This window comes from Cryptotermes secundus, unplaced genomic scaffold, assembly GCF_002891405.2.
Source record: "Cryptotermes secundus unplaced genomic scaffold, Csec_1.0 scaffold940, whole genome shotgun sequence".
Classification (NCBI taxonomy): Eukaryota; Metazoa; Arthropoda; class Insecta; order Blattodea; family Kalotermitidae; genus Cryptotermes; species Cryptotermes secundus.
The window spans coordinates 529,264-548,404 of record NW_019730116.1 but is presented as its reverse complement, the minus strand read 5'-3'; the positions used below and the strand labels follow the sequence as shown (position 1 = coordinate 548,404).

General features: G+C 40.6%; 1 protein-coding gene across 7 annotated transcripts in view; it reads right to left on the bottom strand.

Annotated features, from left to right (window-relative positions):
- The window catches only part of LOC111866246, a 106,341-nt gene that overhangs the window by 30,014 nt on the left and 57,186 nt on the right, over positions 1–19,141 (bottom strand). Inside the window, exons 1-2 of one of the 7 annotated variants that reach the window (XM_033752177.1) lie at positions 14,245–14,463; positions 2,809–2,960 (exon numbers count right to left, since the gene is read on the bottom strand). The exons of 3 other annotated variants lie outside the window; for them this stretch is intronic. The gene's annotated coding sequence lies outside the window, so the exon portion shown is untranslated. Of the gene's footprint in view, positions 1–201; positions 333–2,808; positions 2,961–14,244; positions 14,465–19,141 lie in introns of those variants that run through there. 3 more of the 7 variants (XM_023855018.2, XM_023855021.2, XM_023855020.2) reach the window with 3 other exon arrangements.

Genomic DNA, 19,141 nt, shown 5'->3' with positions numbered 1-19,141 from the left:
GAAGGACTCAGCTGCATGAGTGAGTAAAGGAAACTAACTGAAATGTGACGAAATACAGGGGTTGTGTTGAAGTCTACAAATTTCAATCCATTGTGTTAAAAATTTAACGAACTGTTATTTCATATGCTTTTTACAGTATGCTTCTATCATGTGTGGATCTGGAGTTACTAAAGGTTAAACTTGCACGATGTCTATAAACACCTGGGCGTATGTACTATTGTACAGAATGAAGAGCACGTGCAACGGCGAAGTTTGCATTTTATTCAGCCCCGCATTTCCACCTGATGTCCCAGTGTTATCAGCTGCGTCTGGCAGCAGTATAACTGCGTCTTGACGTGGCGTTTGCACACCGCTTCCGTCACGTAGGCCTGCACAGGAAGTTATTCAATTTTAGATATCACTTGCACACGGAAAATTTGTAAACATTTTATACGGTTCGCAACAGACTAACGCCTGGCCAGCAGTGGTGAGGCAACACGCATGACAGAGATGTCGGAGAAGTAGTAGATGAGGCACGGCGAACAAATTTCTGCTTATCTAATACGTGTGTTCTAATGGAACATGATATACGGCGATGGCGTATTTAAGACAAACTTACTAAAGTAACGATAATAAAGGATATATGGCTCACCGTGCCTATCAGTTAATGATATAATTTAGCATCATAAGTGCGGCAGTGTTTCAAGCACGGCTTGTCGAGGAATGTGTCCGTACTTGTTAGACCTTGCCCGCTTGATTGATGTAGTATTAACGTCAAGAACTTCCTCGTAAAGGAAACAATTAAGTAAAAAGTGTAGGACAGAGACTGTGGTATAAACTGAAACAAATATGTTATTCTCTGTTAGATCCGATGGCATCCTGACAAATTCACACACACACACACACACAAACACATGTGTTTGAATTTACTAATTTCAGTGACAAATAAGAGTGGAACGCTGTATTGTGTTGTTTAAATATATATCCCACATACATTCTTTGCGAGTTTTCATCCTCCTCTGGCCTTTATTTGTTGTAGACATAGGTCTAATATTAAAAATTTAACCGCAATAAGGATAGTTAAAACTCTTAAATTCGCATATTGGGGCGTGGAGTCTAGCTGGGTCCACTCGGCACTTCGGCCACTGATTGGCCTATTTTACTTGCCCCGGTTGATTGTGATGATGGAGAATTTGGTGGAATGAAGATTGGAAGGGGAAACCGAAGTATATTGAGAAAACCTGCCCCAAGGCCACTTTGTCCACCACAAATCCTACTTCACCAGACCCGGGGTGGAACCCGGACCGCCGCGGTGGGAAGCCAGCGACTAACCGCTTGAGCTACGGCGCGGCCAATAAGGATATTACACTGCGCATTGCCTGAATTTGTCCTCCCATTCTATTAAACATGTATAAATCGAAAAAGAATTAATATAAATATTTATACTGTATTACTTAAAATTTATGTTTTGTATTAAGTATATTTTCTTTTATGGCGAGACATATTTGACATATTTGACGAAGTGTGATTTGAGTTTTCATTTATAGTTCGGACGATTAAATTCAACCGACAATATTTAACACAGATATTAATGAAGGAATGCCGACGGAAGAAACGATACTTCTTCGTCCAAAATTTGAGCACGGATATTTCCCTGGTGCCTGAGCAATAGACAGATCCTCAGCTACTTATTACAATTTGTATTGTAACATACTTTGCACCACCTGATGATATGCCGAGGCAGTACACTGTAGTTCACCTTAATTTCGACAATAACTGTGTTAATATTGTTTCCCTTTCTAATTACTGGTATTGCAGTCTGTTAAATTTGCCAGTGAAGAGTTGTATTCATGCCTGTTTCTCCTACCGTCTACATATCCCACCCATGCATCCTCTTCCTCTAAATCACTCTAACAATACGGCCACAGACGAAGAGTTCACATAATGATTCTAGTTCATGTCATCTTTATACTCGTAATAGCAGAAATAAGGCTAAGCGGGCAGAGACTGCAACATCAACATTCGGGCTACTCCGGAGTATCGACCGAGAGAACAAATTCTAAAGGGTAAAGCTGTCTTCCCTTGTGGTGCTTATAAAGAGTAGTGTTTTGTCAGAAGCGAGTATATCCTTCTTGCTAACACTGGCAAGTGTTAGAATGGTGACTTTCAGCTGTAGATTTCGTCATACAGATAATGTTGTGTGTCGAATAGCAAGCGAGCAGTTGTTCGCCCATGGCTAGAGGAGTTAAGATCTTCTGCCATCGACATAAGCCACATTTCTATGAAAAATTAATAAAAACCCTTTAATGATCTACAATACATAAATTACCCGTATACCAAGGATTTTATTTGATTATTTGAAATAACAAATAGAGAATTAAGAGATAACTTCGAACCGTTATCAGAAGGCTGCATAAAGCTGGATTGCGAGGAATATCAATCAAAATTTGTATTTCTCGTCATAATTATTAATTAACTCCCTGGAACTGAGCCCTCATTAAGAAGCCGTCAGTTTCGTAGCTACTCAAGAATTTCTCAACATTTTATGGAACGTAAAATTTCATTACCGTGTTCACAAGAGCCCTCCACTGGTTCATGTCATGAGCCAGATCAATCCAGTCGATACCACATCATCCTATCTCTCTAAGAACCATCTTATTATTATTCTCCCACCTAAGTCTAGGTCTTCCTAGTGGTCTCTTTCCTTCTGCCTTCCCAACCAAAAATCATCTATGTATTCCTCTTCTGTTCGTCATAAATTGACTGCTTAAGTTATAAAGTTGAAACTAGGGACATTCAACATTTATCGAAATAATAAGAAATGCATACACAAATTTATTCAGGAAACCTGAGGTGAAGAGAGCAACCTGGAGACACAGTTGTCGATAAGATGATAAAGAAAAACCTGATAGTATTGGAATATGTGGAGTGAAGATTTGGACGCGAGTCATCAGGCTCAAATCCAATCCAGTGGCGGGCTTCTGTGAAAAAAAATGAAATTTCAGGTTTTATAAAATGCGGGAAAATTGTCCCTTAAGTGGGTTATTACTGGCTTCTCCTGAAACAGAGATATTTTGTCTAAAGACAGAGTTCTCTTATCATCATACTATGTTTATTAATTATTAATGTAATAAAATTGTGATAGAATTTCTCCAATTCGTGGTATACGTTTGCAGAATTCACTCCTAGCTATCATATTTATCTCCTCAGCTTTGAAATTTGTTTATTCTACATAAATATCTGTTTTTCCGAAGTCAGTCCTACTAGATATACCACACTGCACAGTGTCATGATGTAATTCTTTTGCACTTTGTTAAATTTAAAACATCAACAAATTGTTCAAGTGAAACCTTCAATTCTTAATGGATTCTGTGTTTTATGTTATGTACTAATTCACAATTAAAATGTAAAATGGGCTGTTTTAGACAGAAGTTGTTTCGTCTACTTCATCTGAATGTAAAGTATTGGTAATATTGCGTGGTAAGGAACCAAATTTAAATACACGTGAAAGAATTTGTGTAAACACCAGAAGCAGAGTTAATAGAAAATCATTCACTACCTTCGGAGTTGCAACATATGAAAACAAGGATGAGCTCGATCTCTTTATAACGAGCCTACTTTATGCACTTCGTGCGAGGGATACATAATTACTACAGACTTCAGCAACAGAAATGTTGCGGTACTATAAAAACGTAAAAATCAAAGAAAGTATTGCTTTACTTATTTAATATCCTTAGCACGGCACAGGTCAATGCGTGTCAAACTGTCCGATAATCATGAATAATTCACTTCGGATGTGGGCAGGAGGGGGGGGTCACGGACAAATGGCATTTAGACCAGTCCGTCTCTGCAATCTGGATCGCATTGACGCACGCTACTCTCATGTATTTCTTTAGTTACTTTTGTCCAAAAAACTAACTATAGGGTGCTCCAAAGTTCTCTCGTGACTTTCAACAATAATACATTGGTCTTTCATTCTTCCTCTTTTTACTTTTATTGAGGCACCAGTTCTGCCATTCATGACAAGAAATTCAGACGAAGTCCGCCTTTGTTCGGCAGTAGCATAAGTTAAAACGTTTTTGCTTATTTTCACATAATTCAAACCTCAGTCCTGCTTTCTTATTATGGAATAAATTTCGTAGCTTCATATTTGCACCACGACTTTCTATTAGAAAAGAGAATCGAAGCGGACGATATGTTCTTTTGAAGATAATCGGATAATTGCTTGGTTTACTTTCTCAAGGTCATGGAGCCTATAATCGCTTTTGACCAAATCTGTCACTTATAAAATGGTGTCGATGGGATTTTTCCCGACGCTAGAATCGGCGGAAATTGACTTAATTTCCCAAGCCACTTCACGGACTTTCATTAAATTTTCTACTAAACATCAATACTAAAAGTTGTAGCGCGAATGTACGTAATTCTGGCCATGTGCATTCCGATAAGTTTACTTATGACATTTCAGCCGTTATGCCTTTATAACAATAGTGTTGTACTTGATGATTTTATTACTACATTATTAACAAACCTATACGTTACACCCCATGCAATACACGAGTATCGAATCTAATGTCGCATGTCTAAAAACAAGAAGTTCCGCAAATCACTTACTTTCCTTTGTTACGATGTGCACCGCACAGAAAACGACGTGTCAAATAAATCTATTGTTGCATGTGTATTTGTTGACGCGGTAACGCTTTTACCGAGCCGTTGCCTAGCAACAATAGGGAATACGCATACAGACGCACAGACTGATGGAATGGATTTATGAAGTATACCGTTGATATGGGCTCAGGTGACACGATATGCATACCAAGTTTCATAAAGATTTATTCAGGCATTCAAAAGTTGATAGACTGGGATACGCAGACACACAAAGTGCATGGTGAACTCATAGGCCTGCCTGATTTTTTTTAAATATGGAAAGTAGGCTAAAGAGGAGATTTTTCGTATAAAATTTAAGATATAGCTTAAAATTCGATTAACTTTGAACTTTACTTCACTCTGCACTTTCGTTTCCTTATTTTCTTACATATACGTACGAGTATAAGAGTTTTATTCATAGAAACAGCCCCCATTTACGCGCAGCGCCAATAACATTATTGAGTTGGCTTAATTAATTTCTCGTTCTGCCATGTGGTGACATGATCACCAGTAGTTGCGCGCAGAGCTCGTTTAATGTTCTTTATGTTATTACTGTGCTATTTCAGCTGTAAATGATTTATTATTATTATTTCTTGCAATTTACAATCAACTCTACAAGGGAGCAATAAGTAAATATGTTGTAAGAAATCACATCATCCAGTGATGTGCTGTAAATGATGAACAGAATCGGAGTCACCAAGTTTACAGCTGAAAGACGGCTGTTCAATAAGCAGTCAGCGTCTCTAACATTCATGGAGTTGATGTAGCAGTCAATCTAATGTTCTAGGCGTGTATCCGAGAGGTAATTGATACGAATTCTGAATCTGTGGTCACCTATTCTAACTGATGTTGTTCATAGTTTTGCTCAGTACTTATAGATAAACCTATTAATACTACTGAGTTTATTTAACCTCTGTTACTGAAACGCTGAAGCTGTATCCTCGGGATCTACTGCTCTTGATACTGACTCTGCGAAGAAGAGAGTCGTCGATTTATGCTTCTCTCTTACATTCTCTATCGAGGAAATTCACTGTGGTCTAAATACCATACACCTGTACATTTAAGGGAATACAAAGGAGCGGGGAAAGTAAATCTGTCCCTGTAAGAAACTGTGGAGGCCCATAGGTTTGCGAGACGTCGAGGCTACCACATTATCTAGACAGTCGGCTCACAGATGGCAGTGAGGTTGATAGACTTGCACGCCGGCCACCCATTACCCCCAGGAAGAATCCTTGTACTCATTTCTCTTAAAGACTGTGTAGAAACCATTGCCATCGTGCATTTGGATAGATGTTTTCAATTGAAAAAAAAAAATTGCTGTTACGCAGTGATCAAAGGTGAAATAATTTCTAACAGAATGCAGCAGTGGGGGGAGACAAGGCGCTTAAGCACGACGATCTCATATATGCTTATTATATCGGTTTGTGCTGGGACGATTGTAATGACTATTGCAGTAGTTAGATATTAATATTAATGGAGCCATTATTGACAGGAGAAACCAAGCAGCCCGAAAATTCTTCAACAGTTCCCACCTCATGACTCAAGGTACGCGGGTTCAAACCCGGTGGAGGTCGTGGAATTTTTAAGGGCGGAAAAATTCAGGGAACAAGTCCTCCGGGAGGGACTTTAAGCCGTGTGTCCCGTGTCATAGATTTACGGCACGTAAAAGAACCTCATGTCTCTATGAGACCTCTGAGCTAAATTAGGTAATAATTTCCGGCCAAAGTAGTTTCCAATGCCTCTGGTAGATGGGGGAAGCATCTAGGTACCGAGGGCCGACCTCGTTGGCTCAACGGGGCTGATAGCACGCACCGTTACCGGTAGGGTATGGCGACGGTAGAAATTAAAAGGGGGACGCACAATGGAGCAATAATTGTTCTAAGTGCATGGGGAAACCCACCCCCTCTACTACTACTACTACTACTACTACTAAACGAATGATGAGTGAGTGTCCTGACTGGCCTACCCTCATCCAGTGCGTGCAACTCGCACAATGGCGAGTGACGTGAAACGGCTTAAACAGGCCCTACAGGGCATCACAAAGACAAGCTTCAGGATGGAATTAGGTAACAGATGTATAATTGTCGACTTCAGAAGGAAGACTCTGTTCGATTGAGCTACTTAGATATTTAGAAACGTGTCAAAAACCAATCGTTACATATCCTTGCATGTAACTAATAAATTAGTAATAAGAGCAAAGTGCCGAAAATATCAGCCAAAATTATCGTCTCGTGGCCAACGAGTCTAAAAGTGTAATTCTGATTATGAAGCCAGATCGGAGTTCTCTATAGACGTGTGCGCTGCTGTGGAGTCATTCTGTCAGGATTGGAGTTCTTCCTGCGCTTCACTACGCCACAAATACACATGGGGGAGTGCACGTATATATACGAATATATCCACATTTTATAGACCTCGATACTACGTGTAGTTGAAGATGAGTGTTTTACTTCACGCCCCGGCCGCTTTAGCTTCGGAGAAAAGCCCCTGTAGCCATTGAATAGGAGAGCAAGTGGGCTCTGGAACCCGTCTGAACGGCTTCGGGAAGAGAAAATACTTGATCCTAATTGGGCTCGATTTCCGACACCACTGTCGTCCAGCCCGTAGCCAGTCGCTAAACCAGCTGCGCTATGCGGGCTCCTGTGAAAGGATTATGCTTTTCAAAGTACATGTTTTGCTTTACTTAGCTTTGTCACATAGGATGATGTTTTCTTTTTTTTTTTTGGAAGCCATTTTCAACTCAACAATATCATGGGCATGCGCGGTAAAACGACTATATCATGTTTAATTAAAACAAATAGTTCCCCTTCATTCTGACGAAAGAGTAAGCTTAAAGTTTAAACTGAGTTTACATTTAATTTTTCAGAGCGTTCATGCACTTTCTCAGTTAAAGCGATGCTTTGTTTGTCTCTCACTGTCCCGTTTATTGTCTCTGCATTCGTCTGTTTTCATTTTGTTAGGATCGACAACCTTCCCACCAGTGACAACAACTGAACACAATAGCAACACACGGAATATAAGCAGACGGTGCTGCCACATCGCGCACANACCTCTCGTCAGAGAGGGCGCCCCCCAATGGACAGGACAGTAACTTTCATTCAAAAATGAAATATCTGGTCATGAGCCCCAGCTGGGGCTCGACACCAAGACATACAGACTGACTGACCGTCAGTTGTAACTGAAACTTGACTTGACTTGACTTGACATCGCGCACAAAACTGCAACCGCCGTATATCTGTGTGTGCGCGCCTTCTTTTCTGAAGTAAGGGACGAAACGAGTGATGGGACGGGACCTGGCCGAACCTAACGTCCTCTTCTCGAGGAATTACTAAGCTGGTGGCCTCATAATGTTCTGGTTTTTTTTTTGCCTGTGAAGAATGTGTCATACGCCTCCTTAACAGGCTAGCTGAGTGTGCCTTATATTACTGCACTCAAATATCTGTATTTCTTTCTCGAGATGCTGTGTTCGAGGACGAACTGGTTCAAAAGGCCGTGCCTTCTGGTGTACAGGCTGATTCGAATCGAAGGCTGGTAACGTATTTCTTTTTGTTATGGAACCGGGTAGTTTCGTAGGTACTTCAGCATATGTGTTACTCAGAATCAATTTCTTGTGAATGATTTTTTAAAAATGGCAAATTTTGACTAACAATCGAGGTAGGTTAAGGTCTTCGAAGATGTTTACGTAGTTTCTAAATTATAATTTATATGAAGTTCTCATAAAAATTTAAAGTTTTTATTTTATATTATTATGCCTTTATTCAAATGTATTATTGCGCATTAATAATAATAATAATAATAATAATAATAATAATAATAAATATATTTTCACAGAAGGCTTATTTTTAAATATCAATTTATATTATATATTTACTGATAATTAAGATGAAAATCTGTACCATTTTATATTTGAAAAAATGGAATAACAAACTAATTTTAAAATTCTCTATTTTTTTATTTTAGTTTTTTCCCATTTACCTAGTTCTACTTTGTCCTTCTGTTTATTTATATTGTGACGTATAGACCCGTTGCTAAACGATGATTCTGTAAACAGCGACCGTTTCTGGGCAATGGCTCGGTAAACACGTTCCCGTTGCTAGACAGCAGATTCTTAATAATGCAGCAGTTGGACGCAACAAGAAGAGCATAGAAGAGCTATGTTTTCTATGTGGTTCGTACCGAAGCAAGGGAAATTTTTAGTTGATCGTTCTGTAATGGGGGCTGTAAGCAGAGCACCTGAGCGCGTGAAACTGAAGAATCTCTACCGTTAGAAGCCGTTGTCGGAGGACGGCTGGTGACGACACAGCAGGCTGGAAAAGGCTTACCGGAGGGTGTGGTGATCAGTATTTTGTGGAGATTCATGGGGGCGTTGTAATTGCTTGTAGTTCCGAGTCGTGTGTATAAGTTGTCAACAAATCCATTCACCAATCATCTACAGTAACCCATACGCGTGGCAATATTTTGTTTAGCAAAAGAAAATAAAGTAGACGCAGAGTGTACAAGACCGGCTGATTGCATTTTAATTGACAACGAATTTACTTTTTAAAGGAAAAAGAACTTCCCTCGTTTCCTCTATTGGGTCCAAAACAAACGGGGCTTTTCAACATCTGTAGCAACGGTAAGTTAATCCAAATTAATTGCATCGTGAAAGAGATTTGTACTCTCAGTTTCTTTCTATATCTTTTCTTTCTTTCTTTCTTTTTCTCTTCTTTCCCTCTTTCGATGTTGGTTGAATGTGTATTTTATTCCAGAGGGCGGAGAGTATTGAACACATTTTGATGTACAGTAACATAGGAAATTGGATCAACAAAATGTACCATTACTGTTATCATCAACAGTTAAAGTAAAAAAGAAGGCGATCGCTGAACAAAAAAATGGAGCTTGCGTATCTGCCTGTCGGGCAAACAATGAAAACACGCTTTCTCTGTAAGCCACAGAAAGAATATATAAAATTTCCCCAAGTCTATATCAATTTGTTGTGGACATTTTCGTCTAAACACGTGATAAATATGTTGTAGGATCAATTTATTTGCACTGCTATGCATGTGCGAAATCTACATTGTGTTTACTGCCGATATGGTGAAGAAAATTTACTGCTATAAAAGAAAAAGATCTGAAAATTTCTTGGCGATAAGAACTTTTTACTAAGAAAGCTGTACATATTTTTGAAACTAATACAATATTCATATTGTGGTCTTTTGGTTTATGCCACGTATAGTCGTATACCTACTTATCGACGTATCGTAGGAACACACTCCTACATTGCTTCTATTGGACGATATTAACCATCATAATCACGAACATCTGAGATATTGTATGGGTGAGAATACTCACAGCGAATTGAGACAAGACACCCTGACCTATATGTCTGAGTACTGAAAAGGATTTGATGAATACACCGTGGGAATTCGATGGAGCGAATAGGGGGAGAAGGGGCGTTTGCCGAAGGTTTCCAGCAAGGGACACTTTCGAGGATCTGTAGATTTTTGTGTCGAAACTCGATTCGGACATGATATCTATATATATAGTTACAAATATGGTGGACAAATGCTAGTTGTGATAAATCGTTAGATTGCGTAGTAACAAAAAACTTCTCAAACAATCGCATACCAATAGACTACTCAAAAAATACTCTTCACCAAGGAGCTAGTTAATCAGTGAGCAAGGCACATGGCATAGTCATTCCAGTTAGTTAGCCTAATCTGTAATCAGTGTACCTCTATAGTAGAGAGTGCGCTTCTTGCTCGGTTGCGTAGTCCAATCAATTATTCAGTCTTTCGCCCAGACAGTTAATGAACTCTTGAGTTATTTAGTACACTCATTAGCGAAATAACTGGTTAGTTAAGAGGTTGATTGGGTAGTTAGTTAACCTGTTATCTGAGAACCGCTCTCACCTAGAGAAATAATTGCAGAACAGAAAAACACTATAACTGACACGTTTATAATTATAAAACCGAAATTATTCTCGACCAATCATAAAGAAGAATGCCGTATTCTGGGAAGTGGCAACGTGTAGAGCTTGTGTGAACCGACGTTTCGGAGGAACCTATCGTGTCCATCTTCAGGGTAGCAAAATCTGTGACCGAAAAACCAGCGTGAGCAGGTGGGCAGCCACATGTTCACGCTGGTTCCTCGGTCACAGATTTTGCTACCCTGAAAATGGAGACGATACGTTATTCCGAAATGTCGGTTCACATAATCTCTACACGGCGCCACATCCCAGAAGACGGCATTCTTCATAGTCACCGATATGAAGACCTCAAGTGTTGCAATTATACATGGCTGAAATTCTACGCTTCATTTTCACTGCACGATCTGGCATGTTCCGAATGTAAATTTTATATGGTCACTGTTTTGGCCTGCTTCAGAAATGTCCGATGCATCTATGAATGAGGTCTTCATGGCTGTCAATAGCCATGAAATAAAGCAAGAGAGCTAGTCGCCACATAAAGTGACTCATCCATGGGCGACTGGTCGGCGCCACGCAGGGGGTGACATTTATGGCAGGTGAATGCCCAAGGCTAGAGCAAATGACACTAATATCGCACTTCAGCCCCTTCCCCTTCTTTGTGCCTTCGCCTTGCTTGTCATTTTTTTTTCTATTGCACTTAATTTATGGTGAGGGAGAATAACAGCCCCATGGACATAACATTGATTTCTGCACAGCATCAATATATCAGGATTTTAATTCCATTCACTCTACTGAGAATGTCTGGTATTTAGAGTGTAGTCTTCTGAGTTCTAACTCTGTGAAATTCGGAAAAGTCATATGTTTCGCAGTAACATATAGCCTCGATTTTCATTGTCGGAATGTAAATCAAGCAATAAATCAGCAGCAGAAGAAAGCGATGAGCTCAAATTTTTTCTTGCTTAACTTACTATTCAACCCTGAAGACTGGAGCGATATATTCCTCCGAAACGCCTGAATTCTTCTGAACTGCAAGGAATTCGAAGCCAGAACACCCTCATAGTCATTGCCGTGAGACCCTCAAATCCAAAATTTATATTACTTGTTTTATTTTCACTTCAATTAGCGACACTGTCATTAACCCAGACTATAAGAGCCAAATGAGTGAATGACTGGAGAACAGTAAGCTGGAAAGCGGGTGGACGGAGCCCCGACCGAGGTTCGAACACGAACACGGGTCCAAAGCATCGCCGCTGGAGCCAGCTTGATCAAGGAAGAATAACGACAAATCAGTCAAAAGAATCATTTACTGCGGGCTGAAAGACCCGACTTCAGTCGTCGACAGAGGCTACTTAGCACGTTCATGATTACATCCTGGCCAAGGGTTTCCCAAATAAGAAACATGGGTGCCGGCCACTATATTGGGACGGTCGGTGGGAACGCTACTGAAAAAGTCGATCACGACAACCGCTCTCCCGACCGATAATTGTACCAAACGCTGCCTGCTTCATGATGATTTCTTACTCTTCGACTCTTAAGATGGAGGCAATACTTTCCCCCGAAACGTCTATTGACATTCTCCGGACAGCAGTGCACATCGCAGATGACAGAATCCGTCATAACTTTCATTTCGATTTAAATTGACTCAATATAGCTCCTACTTTACCGAGAGATCAACTTGAACTTCTAAATTTCTTGCGAAACAGACTAAATAGGATTTCGCAGGACTTGAGGTTCTCACAGCAGAGTTCTGATTGTTGCTACTTGCTTCATATTGGTTTCTTGCTTGACTTTGTCTTGGGCCCTGAAGATAGAAGCGAAATGTTCCTCCGAAACATCAGTTTAATTTTAACGGAGTACATGATGCCATATTCCAGGAGATACAACCTTTCAAAATAGACTAATTCTACACAACATGGGTAAGTTTCGTGAATCTTGTTTAGATTTCAAACATTTTTTTATTTGGTTCAAATTCAATGAAATGCAAAGAAGAATAATTCATGGCTTTCTGAATTTCTATCATCAGTAGTACAGTTATTATTGCAACAAGAGTTACGTGTCTGCATAAATAATAGAAGCCTGTCAAGAAATAAAAACAGAGAAGAAATTCTTCGGAAAACATGTCACACTTTGAAGAAAGTCGTCTTCTGGGATCTGGCGCCGTGTATTCTTTGTTTCAGCCGACGTTTCGGAGGTACATATCGCCTCCATCTTCAGGGCAGGTGAATTTCTTAGCGAATACAGAGAGCAGAGGCGATATGTTCCTCCGAAACGTAGGCTGAAACAAAGAATACACGGCGCCAGATCCCAGAAGACGACTTTCTTCATAGTAATCGCCGTGAAAACCTCAAAACTTACATGTCACACTTCCTTTAATACTCGTAACCTCAATCCTTATTGTTCGAACATGCCAGTTGTGTACTACATTTTGGCCCACTCTGTAACACATATGTTTGATGAATCTCTCACCGAAGTTACGAACTGCATGTGAAGTAGAACAGCAGGTGATTCTGTATTCTGACATTTCCCGTAGCCTGAATTCGGTTGACTCGAAATATGTTCACACTTAATTTCAATACGCCTCATGCATTATTCATATATAAAAAATTTGGCATTTCTATTTTCTGGAGCATACAGAATCACGCCATGTGCGAACCTGGAGAGTTCTGACACCAGGTCTGACAACATGACAGCCAATCAAATTGTCCGTGGTACTTCAAAGTTCGAGTCAGGTTTCCAGAACATACGGTCTGCCAGCAGCAATTTATACACACTTCCTTCGCCCGTCGATACAAGCTACGAAATATATATTCCTTTATAGGATTCCCTGCAGGATCAAAGATAATTTTCGTCATTGTGACATGACGCGCGAAAGTCTGAATAATGAAGTCAGAATAGACGTTTATTGTTAGGCAACGACTCGGAAAACATATCCTCGGGGCAACGAATACGCAAGCAAGAATCAAATAAATTCCATTGCTATGAAACGACACTGAAAAGCGCGCATTTACAACAATAGAGAGACTGTATTTTCTGCGTGGTCCGTGCAGAGTAGTTACAAAAAAATTTAATTTGGGACGGCAGCCTGCCAAGATATGCGTTTGGAAGCGGAGAAATTGAATTTAGTCGAGTCTTCTGAATTGGCAGCTGCAGAATAAAGACAGTGAGACTGTTAGAAATCCGTTGCCAGGATACGACTAGTGAAGATTGATAACCCTAGTGCGTGTGTAACGGTGAGCTGTAAATTGTGGAAATAGCGGTTTGCCTGCAGTTACGAGTGGCGTGTATGAGATGTCAATAAATCCAATTCACTAATCCAAACCCAGTCTATAATTACTATAACACGTGACATTATCTTGAACTCTCGAGATCCTATTCGTCCCTCAGAGCAAGATGTTACCTTACACTTCGACATAGAACAAGGTGTAAGCCGATGATTCTTCACTTAGGGTCGATTCTAGTTCAGATGTTGCTCGACGTCTACTGAGACGGAAAAATAAACAATGAACAAGCAATGAACAAGGCAGCTGTGACCTATTTCATTGTAGTTTCCCGGCATTCGTTTTGAGAAAGTCATAAAAATTTGAACCCATCCAATAAATGGGTAGCCAGTAGCCCGGAATATATTAACAGAATGCTAGTTTTGTGTGTGTATATTGTAAACGAGAAGATTGTGGGAAATTCCTAAACTGAATTGTGGCAGCATTTCTGCTATTTACCTGCGCGGACGGCGTCATATTCAAAGTGAGGAGAGAACGCTGAGATAGCAGTACGCCTGATGGAAACCTTTCGAAGAGTTTGAGATGTTCGCTTATCGCGTCTTCCTTCCGCCATTGAAATGTATCAGCAATACGACAACAAGAGTAGCGATCGATGGCGTGTTGTGCCTTGTACTGAAGGGGCCGGTTAAACGCTAATCGATGTCACGCACATGTGTCAGCCCGCACATCTCCTGTGTGTTATGCGACACTCTTTGCAGTCCAGCGACTCTCGAATATCATGCACATGAAAAGAAAGAAAAAGGAAATAATGTAACGAAAGAAGAAAGAAAAGAAAAAGAACAGAAGAAATTAAAATATGTAACTACGGACAAGAAAGGTAAACAAGAAATAGGATTGGAAAATACAAATAAATAAAATAGATTAAAGTGAATTGAATAGATACATGGCCATTCTCCTATGTAATCAGAACCAAAGCTTGGTCAGAAGGTTAAAAATATACACTAAAATAACATAGGCCCTTATATAATTTGGCCATAAAAGTGAAAGAAACTTTCAAATAGAAAATAAATTAATGTTAAGGTACGAGAGAGAATAGAGTAATATGCATATGCTCTTAAAATCAATTAAAATAGATGTAACTTTTGTATGATAATAATTGTCATTTAATATAAACCCGTATGTTAAGTTTCGTCAAAATATTATTGCATGCTAGGCAACGACGGCGAAATAAGCAACTATACAACGGCCGTTAGTGGACAGCGGCCCGTAAACAGCAACAAAGAAAAGACGTTTCCTGTGCAATCCGTGCCGAGATGTTACAAGCAGGGTCAGTTATCTATTGCAGGAATTCAGTGCGTTAGTTGGAAGACGCTGCGCTTCAGTCGTTGTGAGCTGTTGCCGCTAGAAGCTGGTAGCTGAGGCCAAGGAGAGTTCGGGAATCCAGAGGAAGAGAAACATCCGCTTTGGAAGCCGGTACCAAGCAACGGTAGTGAAGACGTGATTGTGGATACTAGTTTGTGCGTGTAATAGTGGACTGTAAAGTGTAGTCACGCGCTGTAACAAAGAGTCCTGTAAATCCGGTCGCCAATTCGAACCACGTCTATAGTCATTCCATAAAGTTATGACAATACTTAACAGAATTCAAGAGCTCTACAGATTGCGCCATGTGCCTCCAGTTTCAAATGTTGCAACTTTCACGTATCACGAGAAATTACAGTGCCATACTTTTTACGTACAAATAGGAAAAATTACAGCGATATTGTCAAGGTAACGAGATAGCGAAAAGAGGTGTATGTTTCCAGGGCAGGAGAAGCGGTGGTGAAGGAAAGACAGGTACAACATGAAACATGAATAGTGAACGAGATCATTGTGTTCTCATATGCCTGTTCGAAAGAATTTTGCAGTGTGGTCAACTGCGGCAAAATGTTACTACAAGTCCACAAATGCGTATGGGACGCTGGAAAGTTTTGTACATTCGCTACAGCAGATGTTCAAACTGGTGTCCATTTTGTTCGCTCATGCGAATTCTGCTCCTTACGCTAGAAAGCACTCGTTGTTGGTGTAATGGCTGCGCACATGGGGTGCAGCAAAGCTTCGCGTCCAGTTGGCGTACGCCACCGACATGTACTGGCCAGACGAGAGCCATCACGTACTTCATGATGATCATCAAAACATTGAATCATCGTACGTTGTGGTCTCCATGACAGTGCTATTGCGCTACCTGTCTCTGTAGACAACTGGTAAGCGTGAGACCTTCTTGTGACTACGTTGCAACCTAACTCAGATACAAGGGCACTCGGGTCATGTCTTCGATTTCACTTGTAATAGGCTGGAGTACCGCTTTACTTTAGCTCTACAATGCGCAAGGTTTTGTACGGATGATGGATCGGTTCAGGGAGGCATGTGGGATGGACCTCAAGCTCTAAGGACCCCATACCACTGGATTCTTACCTAAGGACTCACTTGAAGTCCGTGAAACGCTGCTGCACTTCAGGATAATGTGCCGCGTGAGCAGCCATTACCCCGGCGTCAATGCGACGTGTGCATTCTAGCACGCGGCACAGTATTGACATGTGTGTACAAGATGGACACCAGGCGTGAACACTTACTGTAGCGAATGTGCAATCCATAAGCATGTATCGTTTTGTAGACCTGTAACATCTTGCCACAGTTGGCCAACCTGCAACGTTGTTTCTGTACAGGACATTAAAATACAATTGTAGGATTTGAGATTCTCACAGAGGTGGTTATGAATATTTTTGTAATTTAGGATATAAAGCAATGTAATCCGCTGAAAATCAACAGGCTTTTTCGGAAGTATATTTCACCTCCATCTGCAGGGTCTCAGAATAAGCCAAGCAAGAAATGAATTTGAAACCAAGTGACAAGCTGAGCAATCAGCTTTCCGAATTTTCGGATTAATGGGATATACGAGGGTAATATAAGACGGAGTGTCAGTTCCCGTTGGCTGTTGCGTAAAACAGAATGAACCACCAGTACGAATTAGCCCGTACATAACCAAGCGAAACATCAGAAGACAAGGACAGGATAATCAGAAATTTCGGTAAGCTGAATGCCCTGGTTGACGACGGCTTCAATGTTCTTTTTCTTGCTCGACTTGTTCTTCGACCCTGAAGATGGAGGTGACATGTTCCTCCGAAATGTCAGTTGACTTTCAACGAACTACAAGGCGTTATATCATAGAAGACCGTACTCTCAGGTTGTACCCGCCTCCCCTTCACTACCGCTTCCCCCTGCCCTGGAGACATAACCCCCTTTTCAACACCATGTCACCTTGGCAACATCGCCGTAACTTTTTGCTACTGATATGAAAGAGCTGTAGCGCTGTAACGGCTCGTCCTAAGGGAAAAAAATGGCAACACATGAAACTGGGAAAGCACGATTTGCTACAAATTTCCCCTCTTTACAACTTTCCGCGTTTTCCCAAACAGAAGAGGTCTCTTGTGTCTCGGAATATTCTAGATATTCTGTGTGCTAAAGTTCATTTAGTTTCCTAAATAATGTGGATCTTAGAATTAATTGATGAAAATGGAAAACAATACATTGCAAAAAGAATATAAATACGTTTCGGACTCGAAGATTCGTCACCATCTATCAAAGGATGTAAGATGTATGCCCAAAGATTTAATTATATCCTTAAGTAAAGTGACTTCTCAAATTAGTTACAGTGAAATGGTCTTATACGCTCTAATAGTCGTATGGACTAATACCTACCATGTCACCGAAACCTGTCAAGACAACTCAGAAGTAAACCAAAATTTGATACAAGCTCTTGAAGTGACCAATCTAAACCAGAATGTATTGTGAAATGTTCGCTCAAAGCCAGAATTGTCGAGACGGAATATACGGCCTTTGTTAGGCAATTGCTCTACAAACACGTTTCCACGGAAACTAAATCAAGAGATTGAAGCGACAGATACACTCTTAAAAATCCCTCCATTTTGGGGGAATCTCGAATCTGAGACAGTAGAATACGGTCATGAGTCCAACGGGACTCGGACCCTAGAATGACTGTGCTGTCGAGGACCAGCAGCAGTTGTAAATGACAGACCTGTCCTCTCGTCAGAGAGGGCTACCCACATCAACAAACTCGTTAACTGTCTGATAGTAGCAAAATTCTGGTCTCAGGCCCCAGATGGAGCTGGACACTAAGAACCACTGGTCAACTGACTGTCGGTCGTGACATAACTGTGGTGAGAGGGACGATTTCTGAGTCACAAGAGACTGTTAGCCTGCGATAGCAAATGGTAGCCAGTGGTGGCCAGACGCGGCTAGGAAAGAATGGCCAGCAGCAGCGGCCATGAGGAACTGTGAGACAACCGGTAGCTAATAAGGGCGTGAACAGGGAAGCAGAGGAATCTACAGCGTTGGGAGCCGTTACCAAGCTGCGACGTAAGAAGACAAAACAGACTGGGTAGTACATGCTATAGTGAATTGTAGAGTGGGTGAATTCGCCATAACGCTATAATTAATTGTAGTTACGGTTTGTAAGAGTTCAATACATTCAATTACGAATCTAAACCCCATGTCTAGTCACTAAACACGTGACAATAAATTAATCACTATTGTTTATTATAGGTCTATCATATCGAGCTTCAACGATATAAGGCAAGGAGTTTGGGCCCTGATACAGGCTAACGGTCAGGCATGGAGAATTAACTGGTTGATTTCTATTTTCATTCCCGACGCCCCTAAAAATGAGATCTAACAAAATTATGTTTGGAGGCAAATCACACTATTCTCTATACAGGGAGTAACTTTAATGGAACTGATGTTTCTTTTTTCGTCAGTTTAGGAAAATTTTAAATCTATTTAAACCTATGTAAGATTTGATGTTTTCACGGCGGTGACTATGAAGAATGACATCTTCTGGGATGCGGCGCCGTGTATATCTTGTGTGAACCGACGCTTCGGAGGAATATATCGCCTGCATCTTCAGAGAAGAAAAATTTGCGAGCGAGGAACTAGCTGCAGCAGACTGTAGCCACCTCCTCACTCTGGTTCCTCGCTCGCAAATTTTTCTACTCTGAAGATGGAGGCGATACTTTCCTCCGAAACGTCGGTTCACACAAGATCTACACGGCGCCACATCCCAGAATACGCCATTCTTATTATTTAAAGTTCAGATGAAATAAAAATTGTAAGTATATTATATTACATCATGTATTATTTTACATTACATGCACAAATATAAATTCCATGGGCACAAGCTCCCGTCTCTGCAGTGTAGTGGTAACTATTCGTGCTCTTATATTGGTGGTTCCTATCACATTTCGGTAGGAAGATTGTACTAAAGAATGTCGTGAGTTTTTCTAACGAATCAGCCAAATAACGGAAAAACCATGATTGTCTCCTTCCATGTCCTTAGCAATGC